The sequence below is a fragment of the Centruroides vittatus genome, unplaced genomic scaffold (assembly GCF_030686945.1).
Source record: "Centruroides vittatus isolate TY-2023 unplaced genomic scaffold, ASM3068694v2 contig_14, whole genome shotgun sequence".
Lineage (NCBI taxonomy): Eukaryota > Metazoa > Arthropoda > Arachnida > Scorpiones > Buthidae > Centruroides > Centruroides vittatus.
The window spans coordinates 340,182-356,755 of record NW_027120879.1 but is presented as its reverse complement, the minus strand read 5'-3'; the positions used below and the strand labels follow the sequence as shown (position 1 = coordinate 356,755).

The 16,574-nt window shown below is 30.0% G+C and overlaps 1 protein-coding gene across 2 annotated transcripts in view; it reads left to right on the top strand.

Moving 5' to 3' along the window:
• The first annotated feature begins 158 nt into the window (after positions 1-158).
• The window catches only part of pps (protein partner of snf), a 46,734-nt gene continuing 30,318 nt past the window's right edge, over positions 159-16,574 (top strand). For both annotated transcript variants that reach the window (XM_067262069.1, XM_067262068.1), the window contains exon 1: positions 159-523. The gene's annotated coding sequence lies outside the window, so the exon portion shown is untranslated. The remainder of the gene's footprint in view (positions 524-16,574) is intronic.

Below are 16,574 nucleotides of genomic sequence, written 5' to 3'. Positions count from 1 at the left end.
CTTAAAATATTTTATAATGATAATAATAGATTATTTTATAAATTTTAGTTACATTAAATTACGAGATAAAATATTTTATATAATTATAATTAATTTAAAAAAAGTATACTATACACCGCAAAGATAGCCCAAAAATCTTTCCCGCTTTTACGACTCTTCTGTAATTACAATACATAAACAAAACTACTAAAATTCAAAATGGAGACGATCGAAAGAACAATATTATTTGACCGTATACTATATAAAGTAATACACTCGAATTAAATAAAATAACTATCATTAAGCTTATCGTTTCGAAAATTAAGTGAAGTTAAAAAGATAACAGACGATCGGAATAAACAAAATGTCGACGAATTTTGAACAACAGAGAGCGCTATCGTTCGTCATCAATTATGGGCGAGTGTGACTCGATTCTTTAGAAAAATTTGTATAATATATATTCTTCAAATATATATATAACGTTGCAATTATAAACTTATGCAAAGAAATGTGAATAATGTTTCGAAACTAAAAGTTTCAAAAGGTAAGAGATTCGTAAATAATTCACGATGTAGAAAATTCTCAAAGGATAAATAGGCTTAGCGATTGATAGATCAAATAATAAGAATATTTATAATAATAACGAATTATTATGTGGAATTTAACATTAAGTGCGCGGGTTTTAACGTAAAACACGAAAATCGGATGTATTTTATGTTAAAAAAAAAAAGCAAAGTACTTAATCGTCTCGTTAGATGTTGATCAGGTGAAGATCTCGAAGTACTTTTGTAAATTAATTGTATTTAAAATGCAATTTTTGGTAAAAGTAGAATATATCTTATAAATTTTATTTGTGTGGCATAATTTATACTATTAAATACATACAAAGTAACGTGATTTTAGTTTTGATCACTTTTATGTTGAAAATAAACAAACAAAAAAAATCAAGTTGTTGTTTTCTTATTATTTTCTATCAATAACAAGGATAAGGATTTGGTACAATTACACCCTTGAATGAGACAGTTTGGACCTTGTCGAAGCTGTGTAGGAGCAAAAATGTCAAAGGAACCATGCCTCTGTGTGTGACCTTTCATGGGATATGGCCCTCCCCGAAAGCTGCCTTCTTCTGGGTCATGTGCGATTGTAAGTTGTGTGGCTCCACTAAGGCTATTACATTTAATGTGACTATGAGTAGCCCACTTGATTGTATGCAGAGTACATGATGTTATATAGTTTTAGGGGAGGGGCTTGCCCCCTAAAACTCAATGCTATCATTGAAGCACATGACTATATGTGAGTGTCGGTCAAGGGTTGCTATTACTTGCCTTTACTGATGGAGAGCATGGAGAATAGGCAGTTTACTGAGACGTTATAAAAACTGATCTTTGTAGGCATATATCTTGCCAAGGTTTACATGCACAGGTATGATTTCTTTGACTTTTTTGCACATTCAAGGGACTCTACAGTTTTGGAGGATGGGAAACCCCTCATTCACATTTTACATCTTACTGCTGAATTAATCAATGTGCCTTTAACAATGGGTGAAGTTAGTTGATTTTACCTTTAGGCAAACCTAAGGTACTGTACTGTACATGTGTCCAAAGTGGTATGTAAGGAGAAATCATTTGGCATGTAACATATATGATTTTTATTTATCATCTGTTTTTTTCAATAATTCTTTTGGTTTATCTTTTTTTCAATCATCTTTTTTACATTTATTGTAATTAAAGCATCTTCATTTAATTTATTTAAATATCGTTATTTGAAGTCTAAAATTTTGGCATGTGTAAACATCGTCAAAGCTAATTATTCTTACTATATTGTATGCAAGCTCTAAAAGGTATGCCACCCCTGGTCTAGGGTATCAAGATATGGGAAGGTATCAGCCTTACTTATAAACAAAGAAAAGATAGATTGTTAAATCTTTTTTAAAATGTTCATAATGATATTATTTTTATAAATAGCTGCATGTAGGGGTGTCTGTGTGTGTGCTTGTGTGAGTTTGATTATACATATATAGACAATGCACATGAATATTAAATTTTCTTTGTCTAGAGGCGTCAGATACTCGTGCTGGCACTGGGTGAAATTTAAATAATGCTAATGTTTTTGACATGTTAATCAGGTGTGAACAGTTGAAAATTGAATGGTTTTTCACTTTCAGCAATCCATGTCTGAAGGTAACCTGTTAACAATGTTGAAAATGTTAGCATTATTTAAATTTTATCCTTAATAATGGGTGGATTGATTAATTCATCTTCTATCAATAATGCTAACAAAGCCTTGATAGATATACAATTATACTTTGGATTTTAAATCTGTTAACTTTACATTCATGGTATGAATTGCATCTGTTTTTAATTCTTTGTGAGCCTAGAAAGAATTAAAAATTGATATATATCGTAGAATGGATGTACCATAAGTAGCTTGTATAGTAATTGTAATATAATTATATCTCTCTCATTAGAAGAGAGATATATAGACATTTAAAATGTCATAGATGTCTATTTGTATCTTTTTCTATTAGTAAATATAGGATTGTATTCCAAATTTTAACACATATTCTACTAAATGTATTAACTTTTAATTTTTTTTAAGGCTATAAAATAATTAAAAGTTGATTCATTTTACAGAATGCATGTAAAATGTTATTAAATATAGAGTATAATTGTATGTATGTCAAAGATAAGATATGAGATAATAATAAATTTAAGTATAATATATTATAATAAATTTTGTTTTTGACACATTTTTTAACAATAATGATTAATTTCAACATGAACTATTATTACTGTATAAATTAGTTATTACTGAAGACATACGTATTCAGTAATAACTTCATGTAAAATTAATATTTTATGGAAATATATAGTCATAAAATTATTGAAATATGTTAGCAATCATATTTTGTTCTGTTTATTTTCAGTTTGCTTTTATAAAATTGATTCTGGTCAAAACTTTTTAGCAATGACATATCCAGGATTTTGAGAATATGGGTGCTACTCAAGGCAAATTTGGGGTGATCAAGGCAATGCTCCCTGTCATTTTTCAGAGAATGTTACTCAATTACCTTAGAATTACTTTAGATAACTAATCTTACTTAACTGAAGTCAAGTGATATATGTTGTTGTAATTATTTTTATTTTAAAGTAACAACTGATTGCTTTGGTATCAAAAGTATGCTGTAGCACCATAAGTACCCCCTGGATACACTCCTGAACTTAAACTTTGTTTATACTTTATTATCTTTTAATAATATGTCATCAACCATGGCATGGTTTAAAACACTGATAAAATTTAAATTATTTGTTATATGCAGCAAATATGATATTAATAATTAATTGTTAATTATTATTATGCCAAAAATCTGAAATAAAGTGTTCATTACACAAATGTCTATATTTTGAGGACAACCACTATGAATCATCTGTAATTCTTTTCACATTAATTCCATTTACTTTGCATTTCTTTATTACCAAGAAAAATATGCAAACTCTCTTTTTTATTTTTTTTGTTGTTTTATGATAACAGTAATTCACTGCAAAGCAACTTTTCAGCACTTTTCAAATGTACTCACCTCTAGTATATGTATATTCATGATTTGGCTTTGTTTTTACTCCTACATCCAAATACCATAAGTCTGTGACCAGAGGGTTGGTACCTCCTTGGTCAGTACCAAGGCGGGTCGGTACTGACTCCTTTGTCAGGACACCACCGTGTCCCGGCTGACAAGGAAAGCAGAGACGGTGGGTTGATTTGGTCATGCAAGCGGTCGCGTATACGGGTGGTTGGATTTGGGATGGAGATGAAGTAAGAGACGGCGTACTGGAAGTGAATCACTCGGATAACAGGTTAACAACCAATAACAATTTAATTTCAGTGGAAATAGACATATTAGGATAGATATATTTATAGATTTAGTCTATCAATCTAGCGGTTGCGAGAGAGAGAGAGTTTACAGGAGATACATCTGGAGATAAATACCGTATTTTACGGACTATAAGACGCACCTTAATTTTTAAACAATTTAAAAAAAAAATACCTATAAGACGCTATGGACTATAAGACATACCTGAATTTTGGAGGCAATTTTTTGAAGAAAAAAGTGCGTCTTATAGTCCGTAAAATACGGTACCTTGTTGAGAATCTTTACACGATGCAAGCCAAATGGGTCAAACAAGAGAAAGTTCTCGAGGGCAGTTCTTACTTCAGGTGCACAACAGGCGTCTCAGGAAGGTAATCCGTAAGGATGAACTAGATGATATGAAGGAATGATAAATCTGTATAATCCACAGGTATCCAACGATTGTAGCTCAAGGATGACTGGAACTGGTGATGACTTTCAATGATGGGTTAGAATCCACACACCTTAGGAACTGAGATGAGGTTGATGACGACTGCCTCACTTGTCATCACCTCCTCCTTTTTATTAGGGGGAGCTTTTTTTGGGTTTTTTCCATGATTTGTTAGAATTTTTAGTACATCGGGGCCAATAGTTAAAATTTCACTCGTGGGTTCTGGGTGACACATTGAATGTGTCACCTTCAACAAGGAAACAAGTCCGTGAGAAACAGTTTTAATTGTCTTTGACTAAATTTTTTGTGGAAAAACAAACATCAAACAAAAGGGCTCTACACAACATTCAGCTCTCACAAGTCTTAACACTATCGTTAAATTATCCATTAAAGCCAATCAGCACACATTATAAATTGTGAACAAACTTGACCTGTTTGCATTTGCTACTTTAAATTTATGTAAGTGTTCTGTAAAGTTTGTTGGAATAGCCAATTGTCTGTTTTTGAACTTATGGTGGTAAGCAGTACTCCTTACAATTTTCACTTTGCAAGCACTTTCTCTTTATCAATTAACTAGAAATTTCCTCATCAAGCATGACAGAATAGTTTTTAAGAGAAAGTAGAGATTGAAGCTAACAAGTTTGTTAGATTTACTTCCTGTTGGATAATAGAATGTCACGTTGTCACTATGGAAAGAGCTTTTTTAAAAATATAGAAATGTTACAATGTGCTATTTTTTTTTAAATTTAAATTTAATTAAGTCAAGTTTAAAATATGCCATTTGCCAAAATATTTAAAAATGCAATTTAAGGGAAATTCTGTCATCAAGCACAAACTAAATGAAGTCACTGATGTCACTGCAATGTGATTGCAATCACTGATCTGAAATAGGTAAAATGTTTATTCTATAGTAAATATTTCTGCAAAATATTAACTATACTAACCTATATTTTTAGTCACCAACCAATGCTGAATTATCAGGCTAGAAAACGGCTATAGCAATATTAATAATTTAAGATAATTTGGAACTAGAGTTAGGCATTAGGCGCCATCTCTTGCTAAATTTAATAATTAGAATTTTTAATTAAATAATTTAAATAAATTTAGGCTTAATTGGAAGAAAAGAATCGGCCTGAAGCAGGACTCGAACCTGCAACTTCTGCTCACCGTGCAGATGCATTGCCAATTACGCTACCCAGACCTTCGGTCTGATCTCCCCTTCCAGTATATATAAGCTTACGCTACGACCATTGACGGCCATTTGTATAACGGGTTAGTTGTTTATTTATATATACTTTTAGTTTGAACATAAAAGAAATATAATCAAAATTTCATTTTGATTGGTCAAAAATTGCAGGAGTTATAAGGAATTCACACCACACACATACACACACTCAGAGAGAGAGAGAGAGAAATGGCTTTTATATTTGTACTAATTTGAAACTGTGTCATTTCGCTTTTTTGTATCATAAGCATGATATCGTTTAACTGTACTATATTGTGCTTATGACCCAAAATAGGCTTTTATATTATTAATTTTATCCATCATTAGTAATGAGAGCCCCATAATACCCGTTACCACTAAAACTGTCACTCACTGATTCACCAAAAATTTGGTAAATAATTACCTTACATATTTTTCTTGATCTTAATTTCATGAAATAAATTATTTTGTTACACCATTCTATAGAATGTCTTCGGGCAAAACAAAAACTGATTTTTTGTTTTCACTTTGCCTGAAGAATTCTATACACGTCGAAAGTGCTTGCAAGATTTTTTGTGTTTATTTTTGTGCTTTACTCATCAAAATTTTATTAACGCTGAAAGATAGTGATCTTAAACCTTTTCATCTGATTTTAATTTTATATATAGCTTGCATTTATTTTAATATCTAATGTTTTGGATCTTTATTTGAAAGTTTGATGATGATTTTGTGGCCGAAATATGCATAAGAACTTTAAATGCCAGTTCATACTTCGTCGGAACATTCAACAGAAGAGAAAACAACATTAAGTTTAGTGTGCAATATTTCATGCATTACAAGTGACCTACTTCTATTCTCTTTTAGTTAGTGAGAAAAGCTCACAGGAGTTCTGCTTTTTTATCTGTTAGTGGCCCCCAGTTGTTTACATCCTTCAACATGGAGATTGATAAAATTGAAATTGAAAAAAATTAATTAAATTATGTATTTATTGTTTACTATAAAATTTATTTTGAAGATATAAAATTACAAATACCTGAGAATTTATTAAGAAAATGGTTTGAAATATATGTTTCTGTTATCTTGTATGAATATATTAATTTATATTTTGAAATTGAGGTTCAAAATATTTTTTGATAAAATGTATTTATGCAACTGTTGTTCATTGTATACAGCTGTTTTGTTGTAGATTCCATTTCCTTGATAATCAGTTTTTTTAAATGTTCAAAAACACTTGAAGAATGGTTTGTTTTGTTGTTTTTTATGAACTGTAGTTTCAAAATTTAACTATCACATTTACATTTAAAAAGTTTTTATTTTCTGGATGGTGTATTATTAAATTTATGATATGTTTTTTTATCTAAATAATTTGTTTTGTTTACTTTGCTTATCTATTGTTAGTAAATTCATTCATTGATTATGATTAAGATTTAAACTGATATTCATTCGATTGTCATTAGACAATTGCATAAATTTAATCATAAATTAATTAATTCAATTAGTTATTCATTGATTTTCATCTAAATTTTTTGTTTAAAAGTATTTTTAATAATTAATGTATAAACTTTTGATTTTAAAAATAATTTTTCAGTGTTTTGCTCAAAAAAATAATGGTTTATGGATATGTGTATGTATATATATATATACATACATACACTTGCAGATTATATGATACGTATACCAGGTGTTAAGAATAACTTTAATCTTATCTGATTTGTTCTTTGTTTTATGAGTTTCAATCTGAGAATTATTTATGTTAAATTTAGACTGAAGTTTTAGAATTGTCTCTAATAAACAATGGGCCAGTTAATTGTATATGTAATTTAATTTGAAAATTATTTGTCAATAAAAATTAAAATATAAAAATCAGCTAAAAAGGATTTAAAGTTTCTCCAAAATTTGGATTTTGATATTAAAGTGGTGGTTGTTCCAAAAAAATTTACTTCTATTGAATTTCTATAGATTGCTTATACAGTGCAATCTTAAAGTCCATCTACAATGAATGAGGAAATGGAAGGAGCTTTCAAGAATGAAGTAATGACATCACAGGCAGACTGTGTAGAAAGAGTTATGACATCACCACTCGGTCGAGCCACTTGGGCATAATCCACTGCAGAGGGACTTTACAATTGAACTGTATAAAGTACTGTATGTAATATGGATTTTTATTGGCAATTGTCAGTTAAGATAGGAATAGTGTTGATGATGAAATTAAAAAGACAATTGTTTGAAAATTATTTGAAATTAAAACATTTGGACATTTTGAATTTTGTTGAATGTCAATAAATGTTCAAATGAATGTCCATTGAAAATTTATATAATATGTAAATATTAAATTTAAAATTTATTCAATTGTAGTCTTACCCAATTTTATTGCTTAAAGTTATTTAAGAAAGGTTTAGATATTATCATAAAAAGATTACCACTAATTTCATGCCAATTAATTTTATCATTTTTTTAAATATAAATTTTAAATTAGAATTTATTATATTTATAGTCATACAGTGCTAAATTTACTTGCAGCTGCATATACCTGTACACAAAGCTGGTATTCTATAGCTGTAAACATATTGATTTTATAAAATATATTAGGAAGTATTAAATAATGTTTTTAATATTTAAGGGCTAAGTGGATAACAGAGAAAAGGCTTTTTACGAGTTATAGTTGGTTGGATTTATCTTTTAAGTTCTTCAACTGATATTTTTTTATACATATAATCCATCTATTTTATTTTGTTTGATTCTTACTATGTTGAAAAATTAAATAATAATCTATTTAATTTCTGAAGTAAAACATGGATGATGGATAAAATCCTCAAAGAAATGAGAAACCATACGCTTTTCATATTCTGTCACTTAAAAAAGACTTACAATTAAAAAGGAATTATTTAAATTTATTTATATAACTAAATTTATAAACTAAATTAAATTTTTTAAAGTACTAAAGAATAGTTTGCTTGCTTAATGACAATTTTCCTGGAGTTATATGATTATAAAAACAGAGGTTTACTATATAAGTTAAAAGCTGGATTAAATTATTTGAGATATCAATGTATGTATCATGAAAGTTCATGAAATTGGCACTATTAAAGTAATGATGAATAATGAATGTTTTGTTGTTATTATATGTACTGTACGTACATAAATTTTGTTAGAATTTTTACAATCATATCCTACAAAATGACATTTAATATAAGAAAATTGCTATACAGTATTTGCAAACTATCTTGTTAGAAACTGAATTTAAATCAAGAAAAAATAATACAAATTTGTTAAAATAAATCACATATTCCTTGCAATTACTTCCAATAACATTAAAATTATCTTCAGGCGTCTATGTCTATATACATAAAGGAATAAGCATAAAAAAAATTTCATACACAGCCAATCAGGATTGGGATTTCATCTGTGACACATGATCTATATTTTGCTAATGAAACAAGTCTGACATTGCACTTCAGCAAACCAGAAGACCAATCCTTTATTTTTCTCTCATTTCAAAGATTTAATCATGGATTTCAAGTACTTAGAATACATTTTGAATTAAAAGTTTCTCATAATTTGCATATATTTTAATAGTAATTATATATTTATTTAATACATTCTTAATTAATTTCATGTTTACTTGTTTAAGAGTGAAATGATTCCTATTCTGGACAATAATAATGGCAGGTGCATCTGGTTTCATTATTGTGCAATTCTATTTTACCATCTAAACTGTATTTTCTTAATTTTTTAAAGTAATTTTCTAATTAATTTTTACATTTTATAAATTTTTTTTATTCAAAATATTCATCTCACACACAACCAATCAATGTGATTAATTTTAAATAATTCTTCATTTTATTAACTTTGTTTTTAGTATTCCTAAATAATTCTTATAAATATTTCACTCAAGGCCCTTCTTCCATTTCTAGACCAACTATGGTAGGAGTGACTCTATTAAACTGTGATAAACTAACTGGCATATTGTAACTACACTAGGGAAAGAAGGACTGAGAGCTTACCATTGGAAAATTTGTGAAATATAGTATAATAAAAGGGTTTCTAACCATTTTCATGTATTGACTCCTTTATATAAACTTTAAATCCTTCACCTATAACCTTAATATGTGTGTAATTTACCCATCTTCTCTTGGGTTCCCTCTGATCTATCTAATCTAATCTAATTTGCCTTTTAAACTTCCTTTGACTCCATTCATTGGGAAAGCCTAATATAAATACTATTAAATAATGTACAATAAACACAAAATGGAAGAAAAGTATTTGAAATTTAAATGTTAAAAATTGATTATTTATATTTTTTAGATAAATCTATAAACAGAATTTTGTGGGGAACAGTTGAAAATGGTGGCTCAAAATTTTCTAGAATTGGATGAACCATCCTTGTCTCCTTCTAGCTATGGGCCTGATTTAACTGTAACAAAGATAAATACAATCCACATTACAATGTAAAATGAATTTAATGTAGGCAATATCATGTATTAGTAGCAAGATTGTGCTGTGTACCTACTATAGTCTGTCTATGGAAAGAATCAACTTGGGTATAACCAATGAGCATCAGCTATTGATCAGTTAGTTGTGGCAAGTTATTTCCAGTTTCTTCCTCATTTGTTATACATGTCGCTGCCATTATAAACATTGTTATGGAAGTTTCATGTTCAGGTATTGAAATATTAGGAACTTTGCTATTGTAGCTGTTAAATTTATGATTCTTTACAGTTAAAGCATGCTATAAAAAATTAACACAATTAATGGAAAGTTGTTTTGCCATCTAGTGAGAGAAAATAAATAAAATTCACATACTACCTGACATATTAAGCAAAAAGTGCTGACATCATTAGGATATGTACTGATTGGTTTAACTAAAGTGATATCACATATGACATTGTCTATGGAAAGAATTGACTTGAGAGCAGACTATAGTTTATATTAGAACAGAATAAGAACATTTAAATTTAAAATGTTATTTGATTGTGTTTTTTAAATCATGTACTGTATCTCTTACATAAGATAATGCACAATAGTATTGTATTGTATAAAAAGTTTTCATTAACTTAAATTATACAATTATTTAACACAAACTTAAAAAGAGATATTTAAGTAATTAATAAAGGAGATCCAGTGCTTTAGAAGATTCAATGGCAAGTAGTACATGGTTTGCTGATTAATATGTGTTATTGTTTCCCAAATGAATAATAATCTTTATTTTCAGCAAATATCTTTATTTTGCTAATCAGAAACTACACCAGTAAATAAATCCTATTAATAAACAAGGTCCAGTAGACAATATATACACAGAAATGTAAAACAGTAAGGACAAATTAAATTAAGATGATTAAATAGCAAATTTACATAAAGCCAAGTTCTGTTGCAGGGAAAAATTTCTTATTTGCTATCCCTGAATGTCTGAAAACAAGGTATCGTTAGGAAAACTTGAAATTCTTTACAATCATAGTTTAAATGCATGACATTCAGAAAAATAAGAATAATTTTTTAATTTTGTAATTATTAATTTAAATATACAACAGAAAATAGTCTTAATATGTAAATTTTCGTTTTGCAAACTTATATAATTAATAAGCTTGAAACTTCAATCTTTTATGAATACAGTAGAACCTCAATTATCCGGATTGTTCAAAATAAACGAAAATTTTACAAATTTGCTGATTTGCACTTGGCGATTGCGACACTGTTTATGTACATGATGGAATGCATAACTTTTTTGTCCCAACAACGTCTCACTCGGCACAGTGGTCCTAAACTTTTTAATACATTTTGCATCGTAATAAAAATATAATTTGACATACATATTTATAAATAATTTATATTCAAATTACATCATTTTTATGGCCAAGGGCGGTGTAAGGCATGGGCGACATGGGCCACCACCTACGGCCTCACAGTTCGAGGGGCCTCGCGCTTCGATGGTTTATGCATTACTTAAAAGCCATGAACACGGCGAAAAAATTTTACTCGTCATAAAATGATAAATAGTTTGCATTTTTATGAATAAAAATTTGACAGTTTCAACTGCTTTTTATTTTATAAAATCCGTCTTCTTGCGCCACCAGAGGGCCTTTAAACAATAGGCAGTGTTAGTGCTGGTCAGTAGTAGTCCAAATTAAAAATGAACGTTTGTTTCTTGAAAATTTGTTCACGATTTAAATATAGTACAGTATTATTTTTCGATTATTCGGATTTTTCCTTATCTGGACTACCTTCATCCCCAATTAATCCGGATAATCGAGGTTCTCCTGTATTGTAAACTGTAATGAATATACAGTGTTTAAAAAATGCCACAACTTGAAGAACGTATTTAATTGCTATGAAACTTGGTACATGCAATGGGTATTTAAAGTAAAGAAGTGATTAAATTTTCATTGCTATGAGACTTGCAATGAAAATGCAGAGTGCAGTGGCTACATAATGATCACATGATAGTATATAGTAAATACAAGCTGACATAGAGTATAGCATGGAGTCAAACAATAGTCCAGTCTTGTCCTGTGTCAGTTTCTGCCAGATGTTTTGCAGTTGTTGGCTAGTTTGGTCATATTTCATGATAGCTGCAATTACCTTTAGTATATCCCACATATGCTTGATTGGCAAGAGATTTGGGGTCATGCTGGTAAATTACCCTGGAAGGTGTTACATCATAGGCAGTACAATTGTCTGTGGAATATTGTCAACATACTGGTATGGTGTCAGATATCTTATAGCAAATACAGTAAGACTCCGCTTAATGCAGGGGATGCGTTCCAAGATGACAAAGTGTTAAGCAAAACAGCATTAAACGAGACGATTTTAACATAGAGTAAATAGGGATAGGGGAACACGCGACCAAAAAATAAGCAAGTTTTACTATAATTTTAAGTTATTTTTATATAAATTTTTGCATAATAATATATGTTAAATAACATATAAACATGCACACAGAAATGTAAAGTTAAGTTTTTGTGACAAAGGTCCTGGCTCTTCTGAAATTCTTGTTTTTTGTGATGAAGTCGTGTAGTTTGGTTGCTTTCTTTTTTTTTCCTTAAGCAAATGTCGATAGCAGATCTTCTGCTATCCAAAATTGGATGCAGATCGCATCCAAAATGCCTTGTTTTACTTTGGCACTCCTATCAAAATCTGGATCATTCTGCACAATTTGATCAATGATTTTGGTTATAGTTACCAAACTTTTACTAAGGGGAACTATAGAGAAATTTTTTGAGTTCATCATCGTCAGAATCTCTATTTTCCAGTTCTATGTGAATTCCTTGTTCTGCCAGTTCTTGAAGGTCGTCATTGGTAAGGTTCTTACCAGAAACCTGCAGTAATTCCCCAATATCCTGCTTGTCTACATCTCCTGTATCGATTAAATTGACAATTTTGTCAACCTAATGATGCAGCGATAGGCTCTCCTCGTTGAGAATTCTTGGATACCTTCAGCAATTACTTCTTCCACACTCCATTCATACAGTTAATTCTTGCCAAGCGAAGTCGATATATTTCTTATGGCATCCGTGATGATATTTTTTCCAAAATTGCAAAAAAAACATAGATTTAAGGGAAGTACAGCGCTATGACAAATTGCCATTTTTTGCTGATTGGTTCGTGTTTGGGAATAATTGTATTATATATGAATCAATGAAATACCGCATTAATTTGAATCAGTGTAAATTTTGAGTGTTTTTTAGGTATCAAACAGACCGCATTATATTGAATCAGTGTTAAGCGGGGTCTTACTGTACTAGAGAAGATCTGCCATAATAGGAAATGGCTATCCAGACTATAACTATAAGTATAATTGCTATCTGCTGCTCAGGTACTGCAGCAGGATTGGAACAGTGACCACATATCTACATGGATACAATGATCATCTGCACCCAGAGAGAAGTGGAATTTGTTACTATAGCCTGTATACAGCTATTGGACACCATTCAGAATTGGCCATCACACCGCACTGTACTGCCTATGTTGGAAGGTCAGTTCTAGATGTGTTAGGGGACAATATGAATGAAATCCAGCCTGTTTCAGGCATTGCTGAATGGTGCCTATTAATACTATAAGCTGTGTAGAGCTTTAGTTTAATAACTGAATATCTGCCAGGATTTCTTCTAGGATATCCTGGTAGATATTCAGTTATTAATAATAATCCTTCTAAATAATTTAATTATTGATGGTAGCCTGTGTATCTTCAGACCAAAATACTTAGTCTTATTAATTAAAGTTTAGCCAAATTATGCCAAAAAGTTTGGTGTTTAGCTGTTCATGTATTATTTACTCTGTATGCTATTTATGTATTCTGATGATAAATAAATATCTCGTAATAAATTTCTTTGAAGACTGAAAATGTTATGTATTTTTTTAGTTTTGTTTTGTATTAGGATTTACTTTATCTATATATATAATCGAGACGAGTTGATAATAATAATAATAATAATAATAATCAGCGCAGAGCCCAAACGGTTAGGAGTTGAAAGTTGAAATTTGGTACACAGTTAGGGTACGTCACGAGAACACACACTAAGAAGGGATTTTTCGAAATTCCTCCCCACGGGGGAGAGGGACAGGATTAAGTCTTAACACTTCCATCAACGATGGAAGTGTTACATAACAATGGAAGGGTTAAGAGAAAGCGACGTGCAAGACGCAGATGCAGTTTTTTTCGTTTTTGCGGGAAATCGAACATATTTTTAGACCTATCTAAAAATTCTGTAATTAGTCTGGAAACAGGGAGGACCCAATTCTTGCATTCTGTGAAAACGGGTAAGGTTGACTATAATGTAATAATCTTAATATTCGCTAAAACGGTTAGGAGTTGAAAGTTGAAATTTGGTGCACAGTTAGGGTACCAGATTTAAGTACCAAAGTGTTAAGTAACAATGGAACTGTTAAGTAACAATAAAGAACAAGAGAAAGCGATGTGCAAGATTTACGGGCACTGGAAAAAAAAGAAAAAAGAAAAAGAGTAATACGTTGGAATATATTCAATTTTTAAATTTAAACAGATTAGTTCGGTTTTTCTTGACCTTTCAGGAAAATCGAACAATATAATCAGAACACGTCGTGAAAATAGAACAATATTAGAACATTCAATTTTCAAATTCGACCTTTCTTTAGAAAAACTTAGTTCATTGATGAAATTACTCTTTTTTTTTTTGTGACTATAATGTAATAATCCTAATCTTTGCTATTGTTACTTTTGCCCTAGCAATGCCAGGCCTACCTGCTAGTATATATATTATATTATACGAATGGCTACATAAAGTAATAAAGTGAATAAAGTAAATCTTTTAACATTAACATATAATCATAACAATAACTTATATAATTAATAAACTTAAATTTACCAAAGCAACATTATAAACAAAACAAACAGCAAACTGCGTTAGTAAGCTTAAAAATATTTTTTAAAATGTTTTTTTTAACTGCTTCAGCAATTATCCTTTAAAATTGTTTACTCGTGCAATTCTACAGTTATACTAGAAGATTATTTTGAAGGATATGTTTTATGAACCATTTTTATGTTAAACCTTTCTGTATGGATAGCCAAGATGGCTAAGATAATGAAAGAGTCAGCTTGCTGGTTTGAAGCACTTTGGTTCAGATCAGTTTGAATCTAGAGAAAATTTTATCGGTATGACCCAGATATGTTGGGTCTAATCCATAACAATATGGCATTTTAAGTCTGCTTAACCTAAAGGAAAATTTAGTCTGTTAACATAAAAGAGATGCTGCCTTTATATGCCATTGGATATTGGGAACATGCTATAAAACTGGAATTGTGGGTTCAAGTCCTGCTCTGGGTCAATCTTTTCTTCTACAGTATTCTAAATTAATTTACCAATATTTATTTCTGATTAGTAAATTTAGCATGAAATGCCAGCTTAACTGCTTACTGGTAGTATAAATTTCTTGATATCTTAATAATTAATTAGCTGTACAGGCAGCCCTTGACTTTTGCACATTCTACTTTTGCACAATTTGCTATTTTGCACATTTTTTAAAAATTTAACTTTCTAAATATTTTTGTTGATAATGAAAATATTTGCTTCCATGCAGAACATTCATACACTACAAAGTGCAGTAGCTCTCTCTACGTTCTCCGACACACATTACTTCCTACAATAGCAGATTATCTTAATCCTAATCACTACTGTGTTGTTTCAAGCAAGAGGTCAAAACAGTTTCAGTCTTGCATTAGGGCATGCGTCAATGTGTTGTGTGTTTTGCCAATATATTTGTTCATGTTTAAATATTTTGTCTTTATAAATTGATAAACATGAGTGAAAAATGGAGAAACTGCAGTGTTGATACGAACAAAAAGAAATTAAAGACTCATAAACTTCATACCATTGAGACAAAGATGGAAATAATTAAACGTTCTGAAAACGGTGAATCTTTTGCTTCAATTGGACATTTGTACGATGTAAACAGATCTACGATATGTTCAATTTTGAAAAATAAGAGTAAAATTAAGGAATACCTTCAAAATTGTGGAAATATATCTTCAAAGATTGTTTCCGAAAGACATGGCATAGTGATGGATGAAATGGAAAGATCTTTGTCATCATGGATTGATGATCAACATTAAAATAATGTCCCTCTGAGTTTTTCAATTATTCAGGCTAAGACTCTTAGTTTGCATGAAGATTGGAAGACTAGATTAAATGAAGATTCTAACGTAGTGTTTTAAGTAATGGCTGGTTTGACAAATTTAAAATGAGATACGGTATTCAACTAACTCTTGACAACTTTATAAAGAAAACACCCGAAAGCACTTAAACATGCCTCGTTAACTTCATTATGTATACATATTGATAAATAAATACTTTAAAACACAGTTTTTGGTGCATAGTTTTTTACATCTCTCTACTTTCAAACATTCAACAATCACGCACACTTTCAGGAACCAATTATGTGCGAAAGTTGAGGGCCGCCTGTATTGTACTATGGCAAAAATAATCCAGCTATATCATTTTATTTTTTTACAATTTTGTCTGTGGAGTGTGTGTTAGTGTCAAAGTACTATTTAAAAACAATTAGAAACTATTGATGAAATAATTTGCTCTGATGTGTTTCCAGTGTATGAATTGTATTTTTTAAAC